A 26,165-nucleotide genomic window follows, 5' to 3' on the forward strand; every position below is an offset into this window, starting at 1 on the left:
CGCCAGTTTCTGTGCCTGTTTGGGCGTTCAACTCTGGTTTTGGATCCTTTTCTGGCGCTGGACGCCAGATTTGGGTAGAAAGCTGGCGTTGAACGCCAGTTTACGTCATCAATTCTTGGCCAAAGTATGGACTATTATATATTTCTGGAAAGCCCTGGATGTCTACTTTCCAACGCAATTGGAAGCGAGCCATTTCGAGTTCTGTAACTCCAGAAAATCCACTTTGAGTGCAGGGAGGTCAGAATCCAACAGCATTAGCAGTCCTTCTTCAACCTCTGAATCTGATTTCTGCTCAAGTCCCTCAATTTCAGCCAGAAAATACCTGAAATCACAGAAAAACACACAAACTCATAGTAAAGTCCAGAAATGTGAATTTAACACAAAATCTATTAAAAACATCCCTAAAAGTAACTAGATCCTACTAAAAACATACTAAAAACAATGTCAAAAAGCGTATAAATTATCCGCTCATCAAGCACAAATTAGGAGAAAATTATAAAACCATGCCATTTCATTGAATAAATATGGGAAAAAGTTGATAAAATCCTCTAAATTAAGCACAAGATAAACCCTAAAAATGGGGTTTATCAACCTCCCCACACTTAAACCAAGCATGTCTTCATACTAGAATCAAGAAAGAAACAAAGGGTATCAACATTTATTCAATGCAAATTAATTAAATGCAACCTATCTACATGCAATCTATCTAAATGAATGCAACTACTTGGTCAAAATAAATCAATTTCTAAGAAAACATATATAAGCATAAGGACTAAGGTAATAGCAATCAAGTCAAACCACAATTGAATTGAGTTATTAAAGATTTTTACAAACTTGCAAGAAAAGTGATGATCATATGTGAAAACATGTAATTGAGCAATTGAACCCTCACCGGATGTGTATCCGCTCTAGTCGCTCAAGTGTATAAGGTTGATTCACTCAATTCTCTCCTAATCATGCTTTCCAAGATTTATTTTTCATCTAACAATCAACAATTAATTCATGCATGCATACAATTATCATAAGGTCTTTCCTCAAGGTTGTAATGGGGCTAGGGTCAAGGTAGGATATATATGGTCAAGTGGACTTGAAATTTGAATCTTTGATTAACCTAAACTTCCCACCTAACCTATGACGACCTACAATTTCAGAGTTAACCTAACTACCAATTCTTCACTTTTTCACACACTCATGCATTCTCTTTTTTTTTTCACAGCCCATATGAATTGATTCTTATTGATCTTTACTTTGGGGCATTTTGTCCCCTTCTTATAGCTTTTCTTTTTTTTCTTTTTTTTTCTTTATATATATATATATATATATATATATATATATATATATATATATATTATTGTGTATTTTTTTCTTTTTGCAATAGAATATATACAAAGGTATCAATGTATATAGTTTAAACATTTAATGCATGAGTATGTACCCAATTCCCAATGTTTTCAACAAAAATACAAAAACACACTTTTACCTCACCCAGTGTCCCATGTTTTTCCACACTTGAATGATACACACACTCACTAGCGTAAGCTAATCAAAGATCCAAATTAAGGACATTTATTGTTTTTCGCTCTAAGGCTTGTAATGTGCTAAATTAAAGAACAAAGTAGATTAATCGTAGGCTCAAAGTTGGCTAACAATAGAAGATAAAAGGTAAGGCTATTTGGGTAAGTGAGCTAAATGAAATGATGGCCTCAATCATATAAATGCATGTATACATGGAATAATGGATATAAAGAATCAAACAAATCAAAGATTACAATCATAGAAAGAGAATAATGCACATAAGAAGGAAAATAAGTGGTTATATGATGTAACCACACCATTAGGCTCAAATCTCACATGCTTGTGTTCTTAGATCAAAAACATGATCCACAATGTATAGTTCAAGCAAGTTCAATGAAAAATTTTTACTCAAATCAATTGGGATGTCAATGCCCTATTAAGAATGTTTTTCTTGGAGTATTTCATTATTTTAACTAAGCTTATTATATATAAATATGCAACTAAAGATCCTAAAAGACCTAAAAAAATGAAATGCAAAAGTGTTGGGGTTAGAAATTGTCACCCAAAAACGCCGACTGGTCGGACGACCTCCCCACACTTAAAAGTTTGCACCGTCCTTGTTGCATTCTAAGATGAGCAAAGGGGTACGGCGACTCTTCGAGTTGCTACCTTCAGCTGGTAGGTCAATCGGTTGCTGCATGTTCTTTCTCCCGCTTCCTTTGTTGCTTATAGTGCATCCTCAATGAAAAATAGAAAACCAGATAAGAAAACAAGTAAATGCAAAAGCAAGGAAGCAAATATTGTTGGAATGAGGTAATAAGCACTAGAATGAAGTGAGTGAATTAGTGTGATATTGAAGAAAAGAGTGTGTGAGTTCTGAATTGCCCGCGGTTTAGAACACACGCACACTAGCATAAAAAAAACTTCATCACAATTTACACAAAAGAAGAATGCACTTCACTCATCCTAGTGTGCTTAAAATACTCTAAACTCGTAGGTTAAGACAACCAAATAAGCGATAAAGAAGCATGAAAGCATTCCAGCCAAAAATCAAGCAATTGTGAATTGGATAATAAATGGACATTGATTTATGTGCAAGAGAACTTAATGGACCAAATGGTATATGAAACTTACACACCAACCAATGACACACCTTGAATTTGGGCTCACATTACCTAGTAGACATAAGATGTGAAACATGGTTGCTATGCAATGTAGTAAAAGAGAACTAGAGGTGAAAAGTCAATCACATAGCTAGCATGGTCCATATGGCTTGAGAGTTTCAAAAGGGTGTCCTTAGGTGAGCTTCCAATCCAATTTCACAAAAGAACATTGTGCCAAAATGACTAATTTCAAATATGTGTAGAGCACATAAGTAGACAATTAATGGTCAAACATGTTATTAAGACATAAGCATAACATATGGATGCATATGATCAAGAAATACAATGCATTAAGATAAATGCACAATATCCATCAAGAAATTGCCTAATCAAAGAAAAGGATTCAAATCACATGGTGGCTAGCTACAACATGCAATTTAAAAGATTTAGAATGCTTGAAGGCAATTTTCATTCACTTGGTATTCAAAAATGTTAAACATGAAAAGTTCGAAATCAAGTAACCCAATATAACCTCAATAATGAAAATCAACAATAGGAATTAGTAATAATGATGTTAAAATAACATCCTATCATCGGTCAGCAGCAATAAACAGCAAACAATATTAATAATCCAACACTCATAATGAACAACAGAAAATTAAATAAAAAATTAAACTAACTAAACAACTAATTAACTATCTAACTAAAAGAAATAGTTTTAGATGGTGATTGGTAGTGTTGGATGATGGTCGGAGAAGGGGAAAGAAAAGAAGAGAAGAGAGAAGAAGGAAAGAAATGGAAATAGGAGAAGAAAAGAAGGTGGGTGGAACAAGGCAATCCACGCGTACGCGTCGTGCAATGCGTAAGCGTGGAGGGGTGAAATGGTTTCGACGCGTACACGTGGGTCACGCGTACGCGTGGGTCACGCGTACGCGTTATGGGTTACTCAGAGGGGCGACGCGAACGCGTGGGTGGACTTTGTGCTAGAGGCACAATTCCAGCCCAAAACTCGCATAACTCTCGGGTTTTTGTATGGAAGGTGAAAATTTTGGATCCACGCGTACGCGTGGGTGATGCGTACGCGTGGATGATCGAAAAACTTGGGGTCACGTGTACGCATGGGTGACACGTACGCGTGGGTGATGCTCTGTTTTTCAAAATTTTTCAATCTCTTGCATCAAACCAAGCATTCCAAGCCTTCCAACAGCTACCAAAACTCCATAAAATCGTATTTAACATACTAAACTACCAAATAAACTCAACAAACTAAACAAACATGAAATTAAACCTATTTTTACCAATATTTACAAAAGAGAAAGAGTGAAAAAGATGTTACCATGGTGGGGTGTCTGCCACCTAGCACTTTTATTTATTGTCCTTAAGTTGGACATTTTGGGAAGCTCCTTGTCATGGTGACTTGTGCTTGTATCCATTCTTGAACATCCACCAATGCTTGAATCTCCAATAAGCTCTATTCTTCAAAATTAATGCCACCAAGCCTTGATGGAGTTCCACACAAGCTAAAGGCTCCCAAAATTGATCCTCGTGTATGCCGGGATCCCAAATCTTATTTCTGCACTCGTCTTCAAGCTGATCATCATTAATGCATCCGGGTGGCAAGCAAGAGGAATTCTCAATGAAGTACCTAACTCTCCTCCTAGACCCATCTAATTGAGCACTAGTCTAACCTTTGTATCTCATCTTTGATGTGTCAACCAAAATGAGCCTTGATTTGCAACGCCAACCACGAAACATCCTCCTCTTACGCTTCATCCTGCAAAGCGTCCTAAGTTGACCATCCGTTTCAAGCAAGCCGTACTCAAGTGGGACAATAAAGCTAATAGAGATGAGTTTTACCCACTCAAGTGAAGGAGTAGATGACAACCTAGGTAAAGAAGCTTCCAAGGATCTTGACAAAGCGTGTTCAACTCTCGTCCTTCTTTTTCTAAGGACTTCCACCTCTTCACAAGATTTCTCAAATTCAATCATTTGTTCATCAATTTTATCCAACTCTTTTCCCTTACTCAAACCATAATTGGAAGGATAAGAAAAGTCTACCTCCACAATACTTTTAAACTCACCAGGAGAAGGTTCTTCAAGTTTAAAGGATTCTTCACCAAGGAGATTTGATGCTTGATTTTCATTGCCATGGGAACTCAATTCTTGCTCTATCCCGTCCAATTCTTCATATAGAATATGCCTTGGAGGTTGTGCACTTTCCTCCTTAACATCAAATTCAATCTTCTGGGAGGGGTTTTCCTCAACTTTAGGTTCCCATGGAGGTTTTGCATCTCCTAAGTCTTCAACCATTTTTTCCTTTTCTTCAACAATCATAGCTTCCTCCAATTGTTCCAACACAAAGCAACATTCCTCATCACCCACCGGAGTTTCCAATCTCTTCTTCATACTATGCTCTTTATTTGATTCTCCACATGTGGCCAAGGGTGTACTTTGAGTGTGCAAGCATTGGGAGGCTAATCGGTTTACTACCTCGGTCAAGGTGGCTGCGAATTCTAGTACCTCTCTTTTTATCTCTTCTTGCCCTTGAAGAATAGGACCAATGGTTTCATCTATTGGAGATTCGGGTGGATAGGAGGGTTCATTGTTTTGGAGGAAAGGGTTCATGATATGAAGGTAGTTCTTCTTGGTAATGGTGTAGCGGTGCAACACTCTCCATCTTTTCCACTTGTTGCATAACACACTCCAATCCCTTGCTCTCAAGTTGAGATTCTACGATTCCCTTCACACTCCTCTCTTCGGTTGCTCCTCCACAATCATCCGTGGACATGTTTTGCTTGTGGTATGACTCCCATGAGTCTAACTTTTGACGGATGGTTGCTTGAAGCCGATCCATTGATTCCTTGAGGTGATCCTTTGATTCTTGTTCCGCTTTGCTAACATAAGTAGGATCATATTGTTCTTAGATTGATGGACATGGATATTCTTTCATGGAGGGTTGTGATGGAATGTAGAATTCATCTTGTGGGTGAAAATTTGCATACATTGAAGGTGGTTCATCTTGGTAATGGTATGGAGGATGTGGTTCTTGGAGGTATTGAGGTTGGAATGGTGGTGGTTCTATGTGTGGTTCATATGGCTCATATGGTTGTTGGTATGGTGGATAAGGATTAGGGCCATATAGAGGTGTTTGGTAAAAAAGGGCTTGTGAGTATGGTTGAGGGCTATGTTGAGGATGAGGTCCATAGGCATATGGTGGTGGTTGTTGATTGTCAAAAGGAGGTCCACCATAGCTATTGGATTAGTATGCATCATAGAATAGCTCTTGTTCATAGTGCATTGGTGGAGGTTGTTGCCAAGAGGATTGATCATATGCATATGGCTCCTCCCACCTTTGATTGTTCCATCCTTGATGCATATCTTCATTGTAACTCTCATTTCCTACAATATAGTTAGAACCAAACTCATAGCCAAAGTGAAAAATTATAATGAAAAGAGAAAATAAAAACAAAAGCTAACAAGAAATAATGAAACAAAGTCCTAAAACTAGCAAGAACTAACAAGCAATCCAAAAATCAAGCTATTCACAATATTAACATATGTACAATAACCAATAACAAGGCACACATTTGTAATTTTCCGGCAACGACGCCATTTGATGAAGGGAAAATTTGATGGTAAAGTATTTTACAAATGAAATCTCGTTGTAAGTATAGTTCTAAACCAACAAACAATCCTCAATCAAATTTTGTTTGTCACAAGTACAAACCCCAATAAAAATAACCGAAGTATTTAAACTTCGGGTCGTCTCTCAAGGAATTGAAGGGAAGTGTTCTTGTTATTGGCTAGGAAGAAATGTTTTGGGATTTTTGTAATAAGGAACACGAAATGTGAATAGCAAAAGAAATAGGCTAACAACTAAGAAAGCTCTTGGCAAGGGATGAGAACTAAAAGTCCTATCCTCATTATCATCATCAATTGTGACAAGAATTGTCCATTGCTCCCACTTAGTTAACCTCTAACTATGAGGAAAGTCAAGTAGATACAATCAACTTGAGTCCACATACATGTCCTAGTCAAATCCTAATGAAAGACTAGCTTTAATGGCATTCAATTATCAATCAACAAGAGAGTTTGATAACTCAAGCGTCTCCAATTACTCAACCCAAGTCAAGAGGGGAAAAATCTTACTCAAAACTAAAAGAGACATTTCATCAAACACATAGAAAGCAATAAAAGTAAACATCATTAATTGCAAGAATTAAAGGAAGCTATAACTAATCAAAGTAAGAACTCAACAATAGAAATTAAGGCAAACATCAAAAGACATAGAAATCATAATTTGCATTAAAAGAGAATTGAAATCAACAAAAGAGTGCATGAACTAAAATTAACCAAATAAAGGAACTACAAGAGAAATAAATTGTTAGAACAAATAAAAGTAAAGGTAAACTAAAGCAAGGAGAGAATTCAAATCTAGATCTAAAAGGAAGAAAACTAAAAACCCTAATCTAGAGAGAGGAGAGAGCCTTTCTCTCTAGAATTATACATCTCTCTCTAAAACTAATGTGTATCAATCATCCCCCCCGAATTCTGCATGTAATAGCCTCAGAAATGAGTTGGATCTGGGCCTGGGCAGCTCAAAAATCGCCCCCAGCATTTTCACTTTAATGAGGTCACGTGCGAGCTTTGACGCGTACGCATGGGTCACGCGTACGCGTCGTTTGGTGTTTTCCTTCGCACGCATACACGCCATGTCACGCGTACGCGTTGCCATGCGACTTCTTATTCACATGTGCGCGTCTGTCACACGCGTGTCGATGTATGCACTCCAAATCCTTGATTTTTCATGAATTCTCCACTTTGTATGCTTTTCTCTTCACTCCTTTGATCCATTCCTAGCCCTTTTCAATCCTGAATTCACTAACAAACACATCAATGCATCTAGTAAACTCAAAGGTGAATTAAAATTAGCAATTAAGGGCCTAAAAAATATGTTTTCACTCTCAAGCACAAATTAGGAGAAAATCATGAAACCATGCCATTTCATTGAATAAATATAGAAAAAATTAATAAAATCCTCTAAATTAAGCACAAGATAAACCCTAAAAATAGGGTTTATCATTTACCAAGGAATACATCCTTCTGGGCAACAATATTGCTATGGATGACCCTACTATAAATAATATTGAAATTCTTGTTAAAAGGGGCATTCATATTGTTGGGGTATGTACAACCTTAATGAATAGGTTAAAAGAAGCACCCCTTAATGCACTCAAGTCGGAGGCTTTCGAGCTGAGAAAAGAGGTGGAAGAGCTACAGAAGGCCAATGCTTTGTGGGAGGCCAGGGAAGTAGCCATGAAGTCGGATGCCACCCAGTTGGAGGATATAGTGAAGTTGGACAATAAGGAGTGCGCCAAGGCCGTCGTCGAGAGAGAGCAGATTATGGCAACAAACGTCCGACTTTACTAGGAGAAGATGTCCTTGGCCAAGGACCTTGAAGAACTTACGAAGAAGTATGAGGAGTTGGAGTATACTTCCACCAATGACTTGGACGAGATTATAGAGTATGTGAAGGCTCAAGTCTAAGTCCTAGCTCCCTACCTCGACCTCTCAATCGTGTATCCAAACAAGACATCCATCAATGGGGAGGCTGTCGACATTCCTGAAGATGACGAGGACGCTCCTACTTTTGTGAGTTTGAAGGGGCCTTTGCTCTCTTTGACGGGATTGACTTCCTCCCTTTTGGAGGTCAAGCTTTCTGCAATCGAGCTGGAGGTTCTGGCTACTGCTTCTGAACCTCAAATCGCTTCTGAGTCAAAGGTTGCAGCTCCTGAGTCTGAGATCCCTGCCAGTGATGACCACTCTACTCCTGCTTCATGATGTTTCTTTTATTTTATTATATTTGTAAGTATGGTACCCGAGTTGTGGGCTAAACAACAAGTTTTTTTTATAGTTTGAATATATTGAGCCCTTTGGGCTTTTAATTTTACTGCTTTTGGGTTATAGTTTATCATGCTTTATTTGCATAATTTTATTAAGTTACTTTTGTGATTTATTTCAACAACTCATTTGCATTCAAATTGTTTTAAGGACTTTTTAATTTGTGTATGTAACTATTATACAACAACTCGGACCTCGTTGCTTTATCGTGCCGACCATAAAAGGTCGGTCATGATTTTTGTATTTTGTCGAGTATGAATTGGCATAAATGAAGAAGTAATGAATGTAGAGAAAATACATTTTTATTAACTAAGATGAATTACAACTTGCTAGTTGCTACTAAGAGTTTAACCTTTTACTCCTAGCCCTTGCTATGGTGTCTCATTAAAACCCCTTCAAGAAAATTCTTTGGGAACAAGCCATGAAGTTGGGAAAAAGAATATACTAGAGAGCCATGTTTGGTTTCTAGCTATAGTATTTCTTCATATTACAAGCATGCCACGACGTGAGTAGCTCGACACCCTTGAAGTCGAACACTTTGTAGTAATATTTTCCTAAGATTTCAATGATCTTATAAGGTACTTTTTAATTTGCGGCCAACTTTTCTTTACTCAAATTCTGTACCCCAATGTCATTAGTATGAGGTTATTTTTGGCAAAGTTCCTTCTTATGACCGTTTTGTTGTATTTTATAGATATTCTTTGCTTCAATGCTTCTTCTCTTATCTAATCTTGTTCTTAAATTTTTGGGAGAAGGTCGAGTTCTTCCTTATGGTCTTGAACATTACCAACTTTGTTGTAAAATCTCACCCTTGGACTTTTTCATTGACTTTAATAGGGATTATGGCTTCTATACCATACACCAATCAGAATGGAGACTCTCCAGTTGTTGATTGAGGAGTTGTCCGATATGCCCATAGGACTTGTAGGAGCTCTTTATTCCATGCTTTTTTTGCTTCTTGTAACCTTCTTTTGAGCCCAACCAGTATGACTTTGTTAATTCTGCTTGTTCATTGACTTGAGAGTGCTCTACCAATGTGAATTGGTGCTTGATTTGTAGATTTGCTACCAAGTTTCTGAATGTTGAATCAGTGAACTAAGTCTCATTGTCAGTGGTAACTAAGAATGGTACTCCAAATCTTGTAATAATGTTCTTGTAGAGAAACTTTCGACTTCTCTGAGTTATTATAGTTGCCAAAGGTTCTACTTTGATTCACTTGGTAAAGTAAACAACAACTATTATGAGGTATTATACCTGCCCAGGCACTTGAAAAAAATGGTCTGAGCAAATCTAACCCCCATTTTACAAAGGGCAATGATGAGGTGATACTAATAAGCTCATTTGGAGGTGCCACATGAAATTTTGCATGCAGCTGACAGGGCGGATATTTTTTCACGAAGTCAGTTGCATCTTTTTACAAAGTCGGCCAATAGAAGCCAACTTGTAGTACTTTTTTGCCAATGATCTTGCCCCTAAATAATTTTCACAGATGCCACTTGGATTTCATCTGAGACTTCTTCCATCTTCGAAGTTGGAACACATATCAACAAAAGTGTAGATATCCTTCTTCTGTAATGGACATTATGAACTGGTGTGTAGTTTTGGGCCTCTCTTACCAGTCTTCTTGCTTCTCTTTCTCTTGGAGGAGAGATGTCAAACTTGAGGTATTCTATCATAGGAGTTATCTAGTCCAATTTGGGTTGAAGATTGTTAGTGTGTCCGACCCGTCAACTTTTTTTTGCTACTGAAGGTGATTGTAGTGTTTCTTGAATCAGGCTTCTATTATTGTCCCTTGGCTTCATATTGACCAACTTAGAAAGGGCTTTAGCTCGTCTATTCAACTCTTGAATTATATGCTGGACTTCATCTTCTTGAAATTAAGCCAAATAGGCTAGCATTTTCTCTAAACACTTTTTCATGTTGGGATCTTTAGCCTAATATTTGCCATTTACTTGTGAGGTCATAACTTGGGAGTCACTAAAGACTATTATTTTCAAAGGCTCTAACCTCTTCATCCATTCGTAAGCTAGCTAGCGTTGCTTCAAATTCAGCTTGGTTATTAGATATTGGGATGTCGAGCATAAGGGAGAGTTCTACCCGAGTTCTTTCTTCATTTTCAAGGATAACTCCTGCTCCGCTGCCTGCCTTGTTTGATGAATCATCTATGTACAAGTTCTAAGTAGTAGAGCTTCCTTTGACACTTCCGTGTACTCCACCAAGAAGTCAACCAAGTATTGCAATTTGATAGTTGTCCAAGTTTCATATCTCAAGTCAAACTCGAACAGATTGACAACCCATTATAGCATTTGTCCTGCAATGTCTGTCTTCTCTAGGATATGCTTCATGGGTTGATTAGTTCGAACCCTTATGGTGTGAGCTTGAAAGTAGGATCGTAATCTGCTAGAAGCCAAAACAATGACATAGGCAAGTTTTTCAATCTTCTAGTAGTTTAGTTCGGCTCCTTGTAATGTCTTGCTTGTGAAATAAACAAGTCGTTGTCTGCCTTCATCTTCTCAGACAAGGACGGCGGCTATAGCTTTGTCAGAAATAGCTAGATATAGCATGAATTCTTCTTCGCCCTTAGGTCGGGTTAATATGGGGGTTGACTGAAGAACTTCTTAAACTCTTGAAAAGCTTGTTCACATTCTTGGATCCATTTGAAGTCACGCTTTTTTTCTAAGGATTGCAAATAATAGTAACGACTTTAGGGCTGAACCCACCAAGAATCTAGATAGAGTTGCTAGTCTGCCATTCAATTGCTAGACTTCTTGTAGACGAGTTGGACTTTTCATATTCAGGTTGTATTTGTTCGGGTTGACTTCAATGCCCCTTTGGGTAAGCATAAACCCAAGAAACTTCGCTGTTTCTACTACGAAGGTGAACTTAGTAGAATTTAATCGCATCTCGTGCTACTTTATAGTGTTGAACATTTCTGACAAGTCAGTCAGCAGGTTAGTTTTGATAAGCATATCATCAAGTAGATTTCCATAAGCTTTCCCAAATGGAGTAAGAATACCTTATTCATCAATCGCTGTTATGTTGCTCCTACATTTTTCAATCCAAAAGGCATAATCACATAACAATAGTTGGTCTTAGGGGTAATGAAGGACGTCTTCTCTTGATCGGACTTGTACATCAGGATTTGATTGTATCTCGGGTAAGCATCCATAAAGGAGAGAAATTTGTACCCTGATGCTGAATCTACCAAGGCGTTAATGCTAGGAAAAGGATAAAGGTCTTCAGGGCAAGCTTTGTTGAGGTCGGTATAATCTACGCACATCCTCCACTTTCTATTTTTTCTTTTTTACTAAGACAACATTCACTAGCCATAGAGGGTATTTCACTTCCCTTATAAATCCGACTTCTAAAAATGCTTGAACTTTCTCTTCCACAACATGTGCTCTTTTTTGGACTAAGATTTCTTTACCGCTGTTGTATAGGTAAGGAGCCCGAATGAACAGCTAACTTATGACACATCAGATTGGGATGGATGCCAGGCATGTTAGAAGCTTTCCAAACAAAGAGGTCAGAAGTCTTTTGTGAGAGTTTTATGAGATCTTCCTTCAATTATTGATATAGATTGGTTCCTACATTGGTGGTTTTTCCTACTTTGTTATTTATTTGTACTTCTATCTTTTCCTCAGGCTGAGGTCTCAATCTTCTCAGACTGAGACATTGTCAAACTCTATGGAGTTTACTTCCCTTCTTCTTAGGTAGCCCTATAAATTTAAGTTTTCATTATAGCATCTTCTAGTCAGTTGCTGATCTCCTCTTATGGTAGTTTTTTCCTTCGAAGTCCAGAATTTCATCTAGAGACGAGGAGTTGACACTACAGCAGTAAGTCAATTTAGGGTTGTCCAACCTATCAAGGCATTATATGCTAACGCCACGTCTACCACAATGTAGTTGAAGTTTAAGGTTCATGATTTTAACCCTTTATCAAAAGTAGTAAACATTATGATGTACCTTAAAGGTTGGATAGGAGACTCCTAAGCTAAAAAGAGAGTCTGGATATACTTTCAAATCTTTATCCGCCAAACCTAGCTTGTTAAAGGCTGGTTTAAATAGGATATACGTTGAACTTTGTTGATCCACCAGTGTCCTGTGAAGATGAGTATTGGCTAGGATAATGGTTATGACCACTAGATCATCATGCTCGAGCACGATACCCCAAGCGTCTTCTTTAGAGAAGGTTATTGTAGGCAGGTTGGGTATCCCCTCGTCCTCTCCGACCTAGTAGACCTCTTTCAAGTGTCTCTTGTAGGAGGACTTAGTTACTCCTCCTCCTGCAAAGCCACCAGCAATTGTGTGAATGTGTCTTTCAAGTGTTCTTGCTGATCTTTCTCGCCTCTCGCTATCTTTCCTGTCTCTTTTCCTTTTGCTGGTTTCATCCGACCTCCCAGCCAGGTATTTATCTAGTCACCCTTCTCTGGCTAGCTTTTCTATGATATTTTTCAAGTCATAACAATCATTAGTAGCATGATCATAGATCTTGTGGTATTCGCAGTATTCTGACTAATTTCTCCCATTCTTTCTTTTGATTGGTCTTAGAGGTGGTATATTTTCAATGTGGCATACCTTCCTATAGACATCGACCAAGGAGAGTCGTAATGGGATATAGAAGTGGTACTTCCTAGGCCTGTTCGAGTTGTAATCCTTTTGTTTTGTCTAGTTGTAGGCTTTCTCATTTGAGCAGTCTCTTCTATGTTGATGTATTTCTTTACTCGTTTTTGAACTTCGTACAAAAAGTCGGGTATCTTTTTTATATGGACTATGAGAAGGGACCCTCTCTAAGGCCATTAACCAATCCCATGATAGTTGCTTCAGTAAGCAAGTTCTGAATATCTAAACATGCTTTGTTGAACTTTTTCATGTATACCTTGAGGGATTCTCCGACCTTTTGTTTAACACCCAAGAAACTCAGAGCGTGCTTAGCTTTGTTCTTCTGGATGACAAATCGTATAAGGAAGCCCTTGGCTAGGTCATCGAAACAGGAGACCGACCTTGGAGGAAGACTATTAAACCACTTCATGGCCACCTTAGTTAGAGTGATCGAAAATTCTTTGCACCGAGTTGCATTTGAAGCGTCGGCTAAATATATCCTATTCTTGAGGTCTCTTTCCCTTGAGGTCTCACTTCCAATGGGAGTGGTTTCCTAATCAGTTTGAGGTCTCTTTCCCTTGAGATCGAACTATAGTCTTTCCAATTTTTCCTCCAACTTTCTACGGCGTTGTACCTCTTTTCGTAGAGCTCATTCAGACTCGCTCCAGCTTGATCTCAAGCTGCTCCAGATGGTCTTGGTTCCCATGGACCAATTTCATTATTTTTGTTGCTTTACTGTCTCCTAATGTTCCAGGTCTATGGATATCTGATCCTAATCTTTGTTCTCTTGGATTATCTGTTTCTTCATCAACTTTCCTACCTCTTAGTAGGAGGAGAGATAACAACTACTTGATCATTATTAATCCATTATTCTCCTTAGGGTTCTGATTCGGATGTCGTGTGTCCCTCTTTTGGATAATCGTTCGCCATGTTTGGGTGTTGAACTCCAAGTCTCCGGCAATGGCACCAATATTCCAAGGGTTATCTAAAATCGATGTGACTTAAGCCTAAACGTGAGGTCCAGGATCCTTTGTATGATGATGCTGACGTCTCCTCTAGTGAGGCGAAGCCGTCCGAGGTCTTTAAGTGAGGATGGGGATGGTACCTGCAAGCTAAGGGACTCCGATACTTAAGTTAGTAAGGGTTTTAAACAGATTTTAGTATATTAAAATTGAGAAATACCTGAGCTAAATGTTGTATTTATACAATAGAAAAGATAAGATTGTTCTCTTTATGTAACTTATCCACATATAATGATGGGTGGTTTCTTTCCCTTTTATTTAGGAGTTGTTAAGATCTTATATAGTTAAGATTCTGCATGTAGATCGGGTTTACAGACTAATGGATCCATTCTTCATGTAGATTAGACAGACATAAAAAGGTTTTTAGATCTTTATTTTGTGAGTTGGGCTTGTCTACTTTGGACCTGACTTTATTATTCGGATAGGGTATGAATAGTGAGTAAGAAAAGCTACCCATACCTCACTTCAAGTTTTTTGCACGGATTGACTCGGTGTTTGACTTCATATATATCTATTATTCATGTGAAATTTGTTGCTAATTTGGGTACATAGTGTTGATAATAATAGGTTGAAATATAGATTGATGGAGATACAAATCAGGTTGGATGATTGGATATGCAAGAAAATTATTAAAAAATTAGTTCCAAAGATAGAACAAAAAAGTAAATAATCTAATATGTTAGGCAAATTCTTGAGCGTAGATTGACTAAAGACATCTATACATATGTGTGTGTGTATGTGTGTTGGAAGAGTCTTTAAAAGGACAAGTGTTCCTTGTGTGTTGGAAGAGTCTTTAAAAAGACAAGTGTCCCTAGTAGGGGATAAGAGAGTTGTGATGAATGTTGTTTCTGCAGCAAAAATCATGTTGAACAAGTCAGATGATTTCATTTTTTATTACTGACAATACGATTATCTTTATTAATTAGCAAAAAGGTTAATTAAATTAATTATTTGGGCTTTTTGTCACTGATGCTATTTTTTTAGCAAAAATTGAGTAAATGGATTTTTACATTATAATTAATCCAAAAACTTTTACAATGGACTCTTGATCCATCATAATAGTGCAAACTCTTGCATTAACCAATGGATATGATTGATATCATATGGACATATATATTTTATGAGTAAAAGACAAATAAGTCCCTGACCATTTTTTCTGCAGACATTTTCATTCCTCAAGATTTGGAAATACTTTTAAGTCCTTGACCTCTTCAAAAGTTGGACAAAAGAGTCTTCTGTTCATATGGGTCCATCGGAACCAACAAAAAAGTCTGACGTGGCCCCATTATACTAACCTGGTCTTACAGATACATATGTGGATGGAACCTTTTCAAAACGGGACAATTAAGTTCCTGGCTGCAAAACAATGTCGTTTCAAAAGCAGCTCTAAATATGACGGAGTTCCTTCTTGCTATTCCTCACATGCAGCTTCATCTTCGCTTCACCATCACCATCTCCATCTGCATGAACCTCCAGCCACAACTACCGATGAACTCCCCCGCGTTTGAAAAAAACCCAAAACCGTAAACTCATTTTCAAATTATCTTCTTCCCCTCTCCTCCCCTCTGATTTGCGTGTTGCCTTCCTTTCACTACCATCACCTCCGATTCACCATCACCACCACTGACTACTACATTTTAGACTTTTAGTAACATTTATCTTTTAACTAGTAATTATAACAAAATTACATATTAAGTAACATTTATGCTAAAATGTTACCAAATATATATATTTTTTTAAAAATGTTACCTATTCCTAATCACTTATTCATATTCACAGGAACAAGAAAAACTCATTGGTCACAAAATCAAAATCTCTCACTCCTCACATCCAAATCTCGCTCACGCTGTGATCTAATCACTTATTCCTTCGTGCGTTTGCTTCAATCTCGATCTCGCGATTTCAACCTCAATCTCGCTCTTGCTCGATCTTGATCTCACTTGATTCTCGACCTCGCTCTCGCTCGATCTCAATTATCGATATCTCTTCAGTGAGGCTGCAACCTTTGAACTTGTCGCCGATCTGCTCTCCTAAGACATTGTTGCCTTTGTGATCATTGCTACTCCTCTGTCTTCCTCATTGTAAGTGTCTCTGCTTTTCACTCGCAATCATTGTCACCGTCGCCCTGTAGGTAGGTCATCCTTCGATCCTCATTGTGTTAATTTATGTTATGAATTCGTGGCCAACCCCTAATTTAGTGCTTTTTTTTTTTACAGAATGTGTTAATATATGCATTAATTTTGATTACTGTATTTGTTAATTTTTGTAAATTTTGATTACTGCAGTTGATTTTTAGGAAATTAAATTCCCTATGTTTAGCATTATGAAATTCAGACAAATTTTAGTTATTGACTTCATCATTTCACTTCGGAAATAGAATAGTGCATTAGTAGTTAAAGCGCGTTAAAACCTAATTGAATGTCAAAAATTAATAATGAAGGGCCAAACTAATGTCATGACCTATTTATTGCTGAAAGAGATGAGGATGAAACAGGTATTGCTTGTATGTTTGAAGGACTTAATCATGTGTGTGTGTGTGAACTTATTTTTGTATCTGTGTGTATGTTTAATTGAAGGTTGTTTGTGGACTGATTTTAAAGTTGGATATTTGTTGTCATTTAGAAGTGGTACTACTAGAGAATGTGGAGCTAATACTTGAAGCATTTGATTATCTCCAGCTTCCCTTTGCACTAAAGCAAGGTGCAGTGATCTTATCCTTCCATATACATTTTAATGATTTTTTTCGTTTTTACCATTATTTCGTACTATTTTTTCCCCTTTGATACATTAGTTTATTAGAAATTTTATATATCAAGTCATACATTCACAATGGACCTATTTATCATCCACACATTACATCAAAGGAATTAGGTGTCAGTCATCTGTATGGTGTAAAGCACATGGTCTCTTCAAAGGACTTCCCTTTCACATGTTGAGAGATTGGAAATTCATAGTTCACAAATGTTTTGATTTTCTTTGTATTCTCAGTTGAGAGGATATCTTTTCCTCCACTTTGTATCTTTTCTTCTCTAACAATTTACTTTTAAGGTGGTAGTGGGGTGCTGAAGCTGTTGAAAAAAGAGAATTTGTTGGCAAAAAGGCTAAGCTAGCAGTAACGAGCAAAGTTGGAAAAGTTATCTAGACGTGTGAGTGGTAAGTCCTTTGTTTTCAATTTGAAGTCCTACCCATTAAAGTTCCTTTCAGTGATTTTGTTTATAGTTAGGTTCTATAATCTCCCCAATTTGTAGTTTTTTTGTCCCTATTGCATTTGTCCTAATTTTTGAAAGAAAAAAGATTAGTTAGCTTCGTTGCATCTTTTAACTTTACTAAAGAAGATATAAAATTTGGAGTCTGAGCTTTTGGACTTGTCATTGTGTTAATTCATTCTTATTTTATTTTAGTTTTTTTTTTTAATTTTTGGACCGTTATGGTGTATAATGTTGTGGTCCTTTTTGAACCTCTTTTTATTATGCTTTGCATTTTCTGATTTATAAAAATAGATATTGAGTTGTAAATAGTTATAAATGCTTTGTTTAGCTGCTCATTCATGTTTATGTAGCTTCATGGGCAACATTTACATATACATTCTTGGCTAGCTAGATTTGTTGCTGCAATGTTGTACTTGTTGATTCACACATTAGGTGCCACGTGGAGAATTTTCAAAGAATTTTATTAATGAATGTAAACAGTGAACCCTCCCCCTCCCAAAAAAGGAGAAAAGTTAACTGCATGGATCAATATGCTCTTGTTTCTATTAATTCAACTAATGATCATTGGTGAACACTAGCCATTCTTATAAGTAACTGATGCATTACTTCGATAAGTGTTGAGTCATTGAACTGTGTAATGTAAAACATCTGTTATTAATGAATGTGCTATATATATATATATATATATCAATGTTCTGAAAATCGGACCGGACCGGCCGATCGGACCGATTTAACCGGGAACCGGTGTGAAAAACGGTCCGGTCCTCCCCCTAAAGCCGTCATTTTCAAAACTATTAGAAAATCGTTGAACCGGCCGATAACCGGTCGGTTGGACCGGACTAGAAACCGACCGGTTCTTAAGAAACGACGTCATTTTCATTTTTTTTAAAAAAAAAATTAAAAAACCCCCACCCCCACGCGAGTTCCTCACTCACATACCCACCCCCACACACCAAACACCCACACACTCAAGCCCTAAGGTTCCCCAGACGGCCAAACCTAAAATCCATCTTCGTCAATGGAACTGCCGCCGCCGTCCGTGGTTGTCGGCATCTCCACGGCCTCCTCCTTCCCCTGTCCCAAATCCATACGGCCAGACCTTCTCTTCTAGGCTTTCTAGCTCGGCACGTCGTCCTGTCTTCGTCGGTAACTTCGCTGTTCAAGGCTTTCAGCTGCTGCGCCGTCGTGTCGCCGTTGTCGTCCTGCTGTCAGTGGAAGGTTAGTGAATTTGTTTTTTATTTTGAGCTATCAAACCCAAAAAACCCCTAAGCTGCTTGAGGTTTTTTGGTTGTTTCCATTCCAACACAGCCTTGGATGAGAGCGAAAGTGACCCTTGGATTCCTTTTTCCCCTGTTTCAATCAGCTTTTCATTTTTTTTTAAATTTGTGTATTGGTCTTTTGTTATTCAGCTTGTGAAGTTGTGATTGCTTTTAAGCATTTATCGTAGATTCAAAGTTGTAGTACTTTGATGGAAATTATGAATGGATATCAAAAGCTTATTACAAGGGACCCATAATCGCGAATATTAGTTCATCCTTTATCATACCCTATATTTGTGATAATAATTATATTTAATTTGATTATTCGGTTGCAGCTCATTTTCGTCGACATGTTTCTCATATTTTCATTTTATTAAAGAAATTTGAGCTAATTTGATTTTAATCTTCACATTATCGGAATAATAACGAAATGAAGGATGATGGGAAGAGTGTTGTTTCCGCTATGGCCAATAATGAAAATCAATTTTATAAGAAGATTCTTATTTTTTGTTCCTGAAATTTTAATTGAATTAAATCCATTTAGTCAAATATTCAAGTTGTAGCAGTACTTCATTGCTTCAAAGTTCAAACAAAACACAGTTTCTGAAATTTCTGAAATTTTTGTTCAAATTTTCTTGTAATGTTTTGTAATATTTTGTATGTTTGTTGCTATTTTGTAATTGCTGGTTGCTGGGTGTTTAGTGTCATCACTGATTTGGAATGTTTTATAATGTACAATGTTTGTTACTGTTTTGTAGTTGCTGTTTTGTAATTGCTGGTTGCAGGTTTATTGTGATTATTGGTTAATGTTTTGTAATGTTTGGTGCTGAAGGCTGATTGTTGAGTTCAGATATAGTTGTTTATTTTGACTTGGGTAAAGAGACTTATGGTCATTTATAGTTGCTGATTTTGCTAGTTTTGGAATGTTGAATGCTGGTTTTGCTGAAATGTTTTGGCCACTAGAGCTTCTTTGATCAATTTCTGCTGAGAATATGCTATACACAGGTCTATGATCACTTGATCAGAGAATCTTGACTCCCCAAGATCGTAAGATAATTGGTGAAGGCCTCTCCCATGCCATAAGATTCTATCACACCTTGAGGAAAAAAGTATGCATTATTTTGATTGTTTTGTATTTCCATTAACCACTTCTCTTATTGTTTTGTATTTCCATTAACCTCTCTGATTGATAAATCTTTATGTTGACATTTAATATTTGATATTTCTTTATACTATTTAACTTGAGTTTGTATATTAATAAGAGTATATGAATTTGATTGATGACATTTAAGATAGTTTTTTAAATTTGAAAATTATTTTAATATTTATATTATACTATAATTATATTTTAGGATGTTTATTTATAATTTATTTATTATTTTATTTTAAAACGGTTTTTCCAGTTGAACCACTGGTTAAACCGGTTGGACCAGTGAACCAGTAAACCAGTAACTAGAGCGGTTTGATTATCGGTCCGGTTTTTCGAACCTTGATATATATATATATATATATATATATATATATATATATATATATATATATATATATTCCTTTATTTGTATACATACAGTGGTTATGATTTGTGAAATTGAAATTTGTCCTCCTAACTGTTGGTTGCTTTGGAGAAGAGGATTAGCTGGTGCCAAGACATTGCTTGATCCTGTCTCTTGAGGTGTGCACTTAAACTTTTTTAGTTCTTTCTTTTGTTGTTCCTGCTGTGTAATAAAAGAAACATAGTCTTTTAAGTTATTAACTTGTCATCTTCTGCTCTTCACCATTCTATTTGCGCCAGTAATGCACATGTTCAAAGTATTCCTCTTGCTCATTCAAGGACTTATTATATGTACTTTATTAAGACCATCTTGTACTAACTTATTATTTTCATGAATAGTGCATGGTATGGAATATAGCAGAAACTAATTAACAATGAAATGCTTCACTTATATATTAACCAGTTTTTGGTTCTTCATATTGATCTGAAGGACATTATTGATTCCCTTCTTCTAGCATGTGTAACACCCCAATTACCCTAAGCCTTACCTCTAGCCGTAAAGCAAAGGTTAATCAGAGGTTACGAGAATCCTAAGGCTTATACATACATACATACATACATACATACATACATACATACATACATACATACATACATACATACATATATATAAGGAAATAATATATTCTAGAAGCCCAATGAAGGATTAAGCTCAAAACAGAATTACAAAAGCGCGAAACGTTCATACGAAGCTAAAGCGCAAGACATAAGGTATAGATGCAAGAAAATAAAACACACACACACACACACACACACACACACACACACACACACACACACACACACACACACACACACACACACACACACATATATATATATATATATTATAATCATAGAGAACTAGCCGCAACTTACGGAGTTTAAGCCGACTAGTTACAAATAAAAAAATAAAGAATTTTGGAGTTAAAACAGCTTATACAACTTATCTTTCAAATAAGCCTATATGGCCATAAAGTTAAATATAAAAAAGGTGAGAGAATACTACGACAAAGTAAAACAGAAACATACGAGGAAAGAACTATACTCCGCTCTGTCACCATGTCCGCAATTTCACCGAGGTGAATTACGACCTGCATCTGAAAAACAACAACAAAGTATGGAATGAGAACCGAAGGTTCTCAGTATGGTAACAGTGCCCAATGATGTAAGATGTAAGGCCCCGGAATGCCGAAGGCAATCCTAGAACTTCACATCACATAATGATATTAAAGCTTAGAACAAAAATAAATAAATAAAGAACTTAAACCATAAACCGGGTTATCTAAACTTAAGGGAATTCTAACTAATACTAATAACACCGCTGTATCTCACAGCCTTCGCCAACCTAACCTCCATAAGTTCCCATCGCCACCGCCTTCCTAACCTCCTCAGCACCAGACAAGCACAGATAATGCAAGCAAGTAATACATAGGTAATATTCATACATAGCAAGTAATTCGAAAAGCACGTAGGCATGCTATACAATTAGGCAAACTCAAGTAATCAAAGCAATCAAGCACATAAGAGATGCATTTGATGAATGTCTATCCTATTGGCTCATGATATCACTTGTCGGTCCGTAAATGCCAACCCAACACATCCTCCTGGATGTAGCCTTTTCTGTCATGCCAGAGATATAGTGCCCTGCGTACTCATACATCAGCTCTTCTCTGCGTCAGAGATATAGTGCCCTGCGCACTCCTGCAGTAGGGAGTCTACTACGTCAGGGATATGGGCCCCGCACACTTTCTACAGCAGAGAAGGAACCGACCACAAACAAATCATGCAGCAGAACAATCTACTACGCCGGAGATATAGGCCCTGTACACTCTTAACATTCAACAAATCATGCAACAGAAACATCTGTCACGCCGGAGAGATAGGCCCCTCACACTTTCATATAATCCAAACATTTCCTCATTATTCCTTTCCAAGTTCTCAACTCGTCACAACCATCATCAATTCATAATTTTCCATTCCAAACTCATCGGTTCAATAGCTTCTCAATTCATATATCTTCCTTCTCTCACACTCTACCAGACCCATCCTCAGCACTCCAGAAACCTAAACTTCCGTTTGCTAGCTTTTTAAAACAATACCAAATCAAACCTCCTAGGACATTTCCCATATTCTAATACCCAAAAATAAGCCCAAAAGCCTTAAAATGGGGTTATAGAAGCTTATAACCTTGTTCGGAAGGTGAAATAGTTGAAAACAAAGTTTAAGTTTGAGAAACAGGGCGTGTGCGTATGCACAGGGGTGTGCGTGCGCACGCCCAGGAAGTTTCAAAACGTGTGCATACGCACAGGTGCCAAAATTCACAGTCTGTTCATTCGCATAACCTGTGCTAGCGCCCCCAACAGACAACCCTTCCCAACTTGTGCTTGCGCACAGGGCTGTGCATACACGCAGGTTGTAAAACTCCATTGGTGTGTGCGTGCACATACCAAAAATCACAAAATTCTGCAACTCTGCAGAATTTTAGATTTCGACACCAAACTTTGAACAATCATAACTTCCTCTACAAAAATCTATTTTCCTTAAACTTTATATCGTCTTAAAGCCCTTGAAATCATCTTCAATTTAAAACCAATTTCAGTCGATTTCAAAAACCGAGGGCCAAGTTATAATTCATCAAAGTTCACCAAAAATTCATTTTTATCCAAAATCTCAACAAACTCAATTTTAACCAAAACTCAATCCAAAACCAATTATTCACAACCCAAAATTACTAGAATCACTCAAGAATCCATACCAAATATTTCTCAACCACATCAACCATTCAATCATATAAACCATTTAATACTCACCTCATCCAACTCTAAATTCAACCTAACATCACATCCCATATCCTTAATACCACCATTCAAATTCTCAACATTAATCAATGCTACAAGTACCACTTCCTTCATTCTATTATCATCAACCAATCCATTCAATTCATCAAACCACCTCATTCACTTACTTTTAACATGAACCACAATAACCAATAATCAAAATCACCACCAACATCCAAAACCATCATAAACCCGCATAATCAATATCAACCATCAACAATATGAATAATTACTACAAATTTCCATCAATTTCAATAATAATCAATCCCTCATCAATTACAATTAAATCACAACACTCATTATCCACCTCCATACAACTTAACATCAAGCATCCAATATACATACAAGTAATCATACACCCAAACATTCAATCCTATCTTAAGGTCAACTAGCCTAAGTGTCCAGAAACATTACATATTACATAAAGAAAACCGAAACCATACCTTGGCCGATTTCCAAACACACCAAACACCAAAACGAAGCCACCAAGCTTGATCCAAAGCCTCAACCAACTCCAACAAACACCAAAGCTCAAACGAACAATACATATATCACCAAAATCAAAACCTAAGATACACAAAATAACTAAACACAAGGGTTTAGTGGAACCTTACCTTATCCAACGAGAGTAGGGGTAAAATCCAACAATTACCCACTACTAGAGATCACCTAAACAACCAAAACCACAAAATCTACTCAAAAAGCATACATAAAAATGCGCAGAATCTAGGGCTAGAAACTGGAGATGGAGACGTGAGATCTTACCATATTTCTTTAGATAGAAAGGAAGAGTCCGGTCTTACCCGTTAGTGTTTTTAGCCCGTTTGGCCCACTTTGGGCCAAAACCTTTAAGATTAGTGTCCGGTTTTTTATTATAAATTATTTTTACCCCTTTCAAAATAATAAATCATTTTTCAAAATCTCATTTTCCAAAATACGCGGTATTGGACAAATTAGAGCCGGTACTGCCAGCTTAAGCGTCAGTACGCAATTTTTACAAAAACTTTTTGAAGAAGGTACATTTTTTAACTCAGAAAAATTCACTAAAATTAAATTTCACATTTTTATTTTCAAATTAAAACTTCTAAATTTTGAATCTATTCCAGGAACTTAAAATTATTATTTTTATAAAAACAGTTTTGCGTGAAAAACTCGGACTCTTACAGCATGCATGGCGCCTGATTTGGAGACCGGTGTTCCATTTAGAGCCCAGGCTATTATTGCCAATCCTCTAGCTTATGGTGAGTAGTTAGTAGATCAAATATAAATTGTTAGTAATATTCTTAGAAAGGGAATAGGAAAACTAGGATCACAAAAGTAACTTGCAAATTTGAAGTTTGAAATTCAGAGGCTTTTACATAAAAAAGCATGTAGAACATAGAAGTTTATTTTTCCAGAATTTGTTTCCCAAATTCATAAGGTTATTGTTGATTGCTCTTTATTTCAAAAGAAAAGTTTTCCTTTCATTCTTGCAGAACATGTTTATTGTTTGCAGATTTGTGTAACACTGGCACATGACTTTTTAAGAATGAAATAGATCAAACTCTATCATCTGCTCTGGCTTGCAGGACACACACATGTTGCTGAAGTCCTTGGGGTACCTCTTCACATCTTCTTCACAATGCCATGGACGTGAGTTTAAATTGCCTTAACAATTTTATATAGGTAAGATAAGGTTTCATAACAAGTTAGGCATAACTTCAGAATTTGATATTTAATATGCAGGCCAACATATGCATTTCCTCACCCTTTGGCATGAGTTCCTAAAAGTGTTGGTTATTGGATAAGTCTTTTGCCAAAATAATATTTTGTTATTTGATTTTGGTGCTTTTGTGGTTTTCAATAGATCTTTTTTTAATATTTCTTTCTGGCTCCAGCTATCTTATATAGTTGTGGATCTACTAATATGGTGGGGCATAAGAGGAATCATCAATGACTTCAGGAAAAACAAATTGAAGCTTGCTCCTATTGCATACTTCAGTATGTACCGTGGATCGATATCTCAGTTACCAATTGGCTACATGTGGAGTGATTTCTTGGCTCAAGGTGGATATCATATTCTTTTGTGATCTTCAAGCAGATTTTAGTTTGTGATAGCTTTGTTGCTTGTAATAAAACTGGTTGCACACAAGGATTTAGAAAATTCTTCACTAGACTTGCTTATGTTTAATGTGATCTGAACAAATTTTTTCATTGAACAGGATTTGATTCTCTTAGCTTGATGACATCAGTGCTAGTATTGCTTTCCTAATCTTTTTCTGCCATTTTTTTATTTGCATGTATTTTCAGCATGGATTTTGATTTAAGAAGCTACATTTTTTGACAGGTTTGTCCAGATGGAAAAACCATTGAAGCAGAGGTAGCACATGACACTGTTACTCGTCATTACCGGGTTCATAAGAAGGGAGGTGAAACCAGCACAAATAGTATAGCATCAATTTTTGCCTAGCCTCGAGGTCTTGTGCATAGGTAAATGTCAAAATCCATCCAAATAAATTTTTCTTGTACTAAATTCATCAAAATTAATATCCCCACCTGTACTCCGAAAGAAAGAAATTATACTTCGTGAATAAAAGACTAAGAGATTTAATCTTTCCAGGACAAAGTTGGATGGAAATGCTAGATTGTTGGACTTTACAGAGAAACTGAAAGCAACTTGCATTGGAACAGTGGAATTGGAAAAGATGACAAAGGATCTTGCACTTCTTGTCCATGGGCTTAAGTAATTTTTGGCACTGGGACACTTCGTTTTCTTTTCTTTTTTTTTTCTTTTTTTTTTCTAATAAAATAAAATGTTTGACATATTTAAATTCTAATATCCTACCATTATATGATGCACGAGAATGCAGTTATATTAATTGAGTGCTTATGCAGCTAGGCCTTAGAGTGTATTATGTGTAGTATATTTTTCACATTGTCTAGAATTATATTAAATCAATGGTTATATTAATTGTGGTTTTAATTTTGTATTTAATTATGTAAGCATATTGAAGAAATAGAAAATTGACTTATTAGACTAATTTTAATGTTTAAATTTCTTGGATTTAATTTGTAAAGTGGGTGTAAATATGTAATTGAGAAAAAGATTTTAATTCAATATTTTGTGTATTTAAATATTACTAAAGATCTATTGTAATATTTTTTGTTGTTAGCAAAGAAAATCTTTTGTAACATTTATTAGAG

The 26,165-nt window shown here is 36.6% G+C and overlaps 1 pseudogene; it reads left to right on the forward strand.

The window, feature by feature from the left end:
* The first annotated feature begins 24,153 nt into the window (after positions 1-24,153).
* On the forward strand, positions 24,154-25,708 carry LOC107640398 (cytosolic isocitrate dehydrogenase [NADP]-like; annotated as a pseudogene).
* The last annotated feature ends 457 nt before the right edge of the window (positions 25,709-26,165 follow it).

This window comes from Arachis ipaensis, chromosome B5 (assembly GCF_059453495.1).
Source record: "Arachis ipaensis isolate K30076 ecotype BB chromosome B5, ASM5945349v1, whole genome shotgun sequence".
Lineage (NCBI taxonomy): Eukaryota > Viridiplantae > Streptophyta > Magnoliopsida > Fabales > Fabaceae > Arachis > Arachis ipaensis.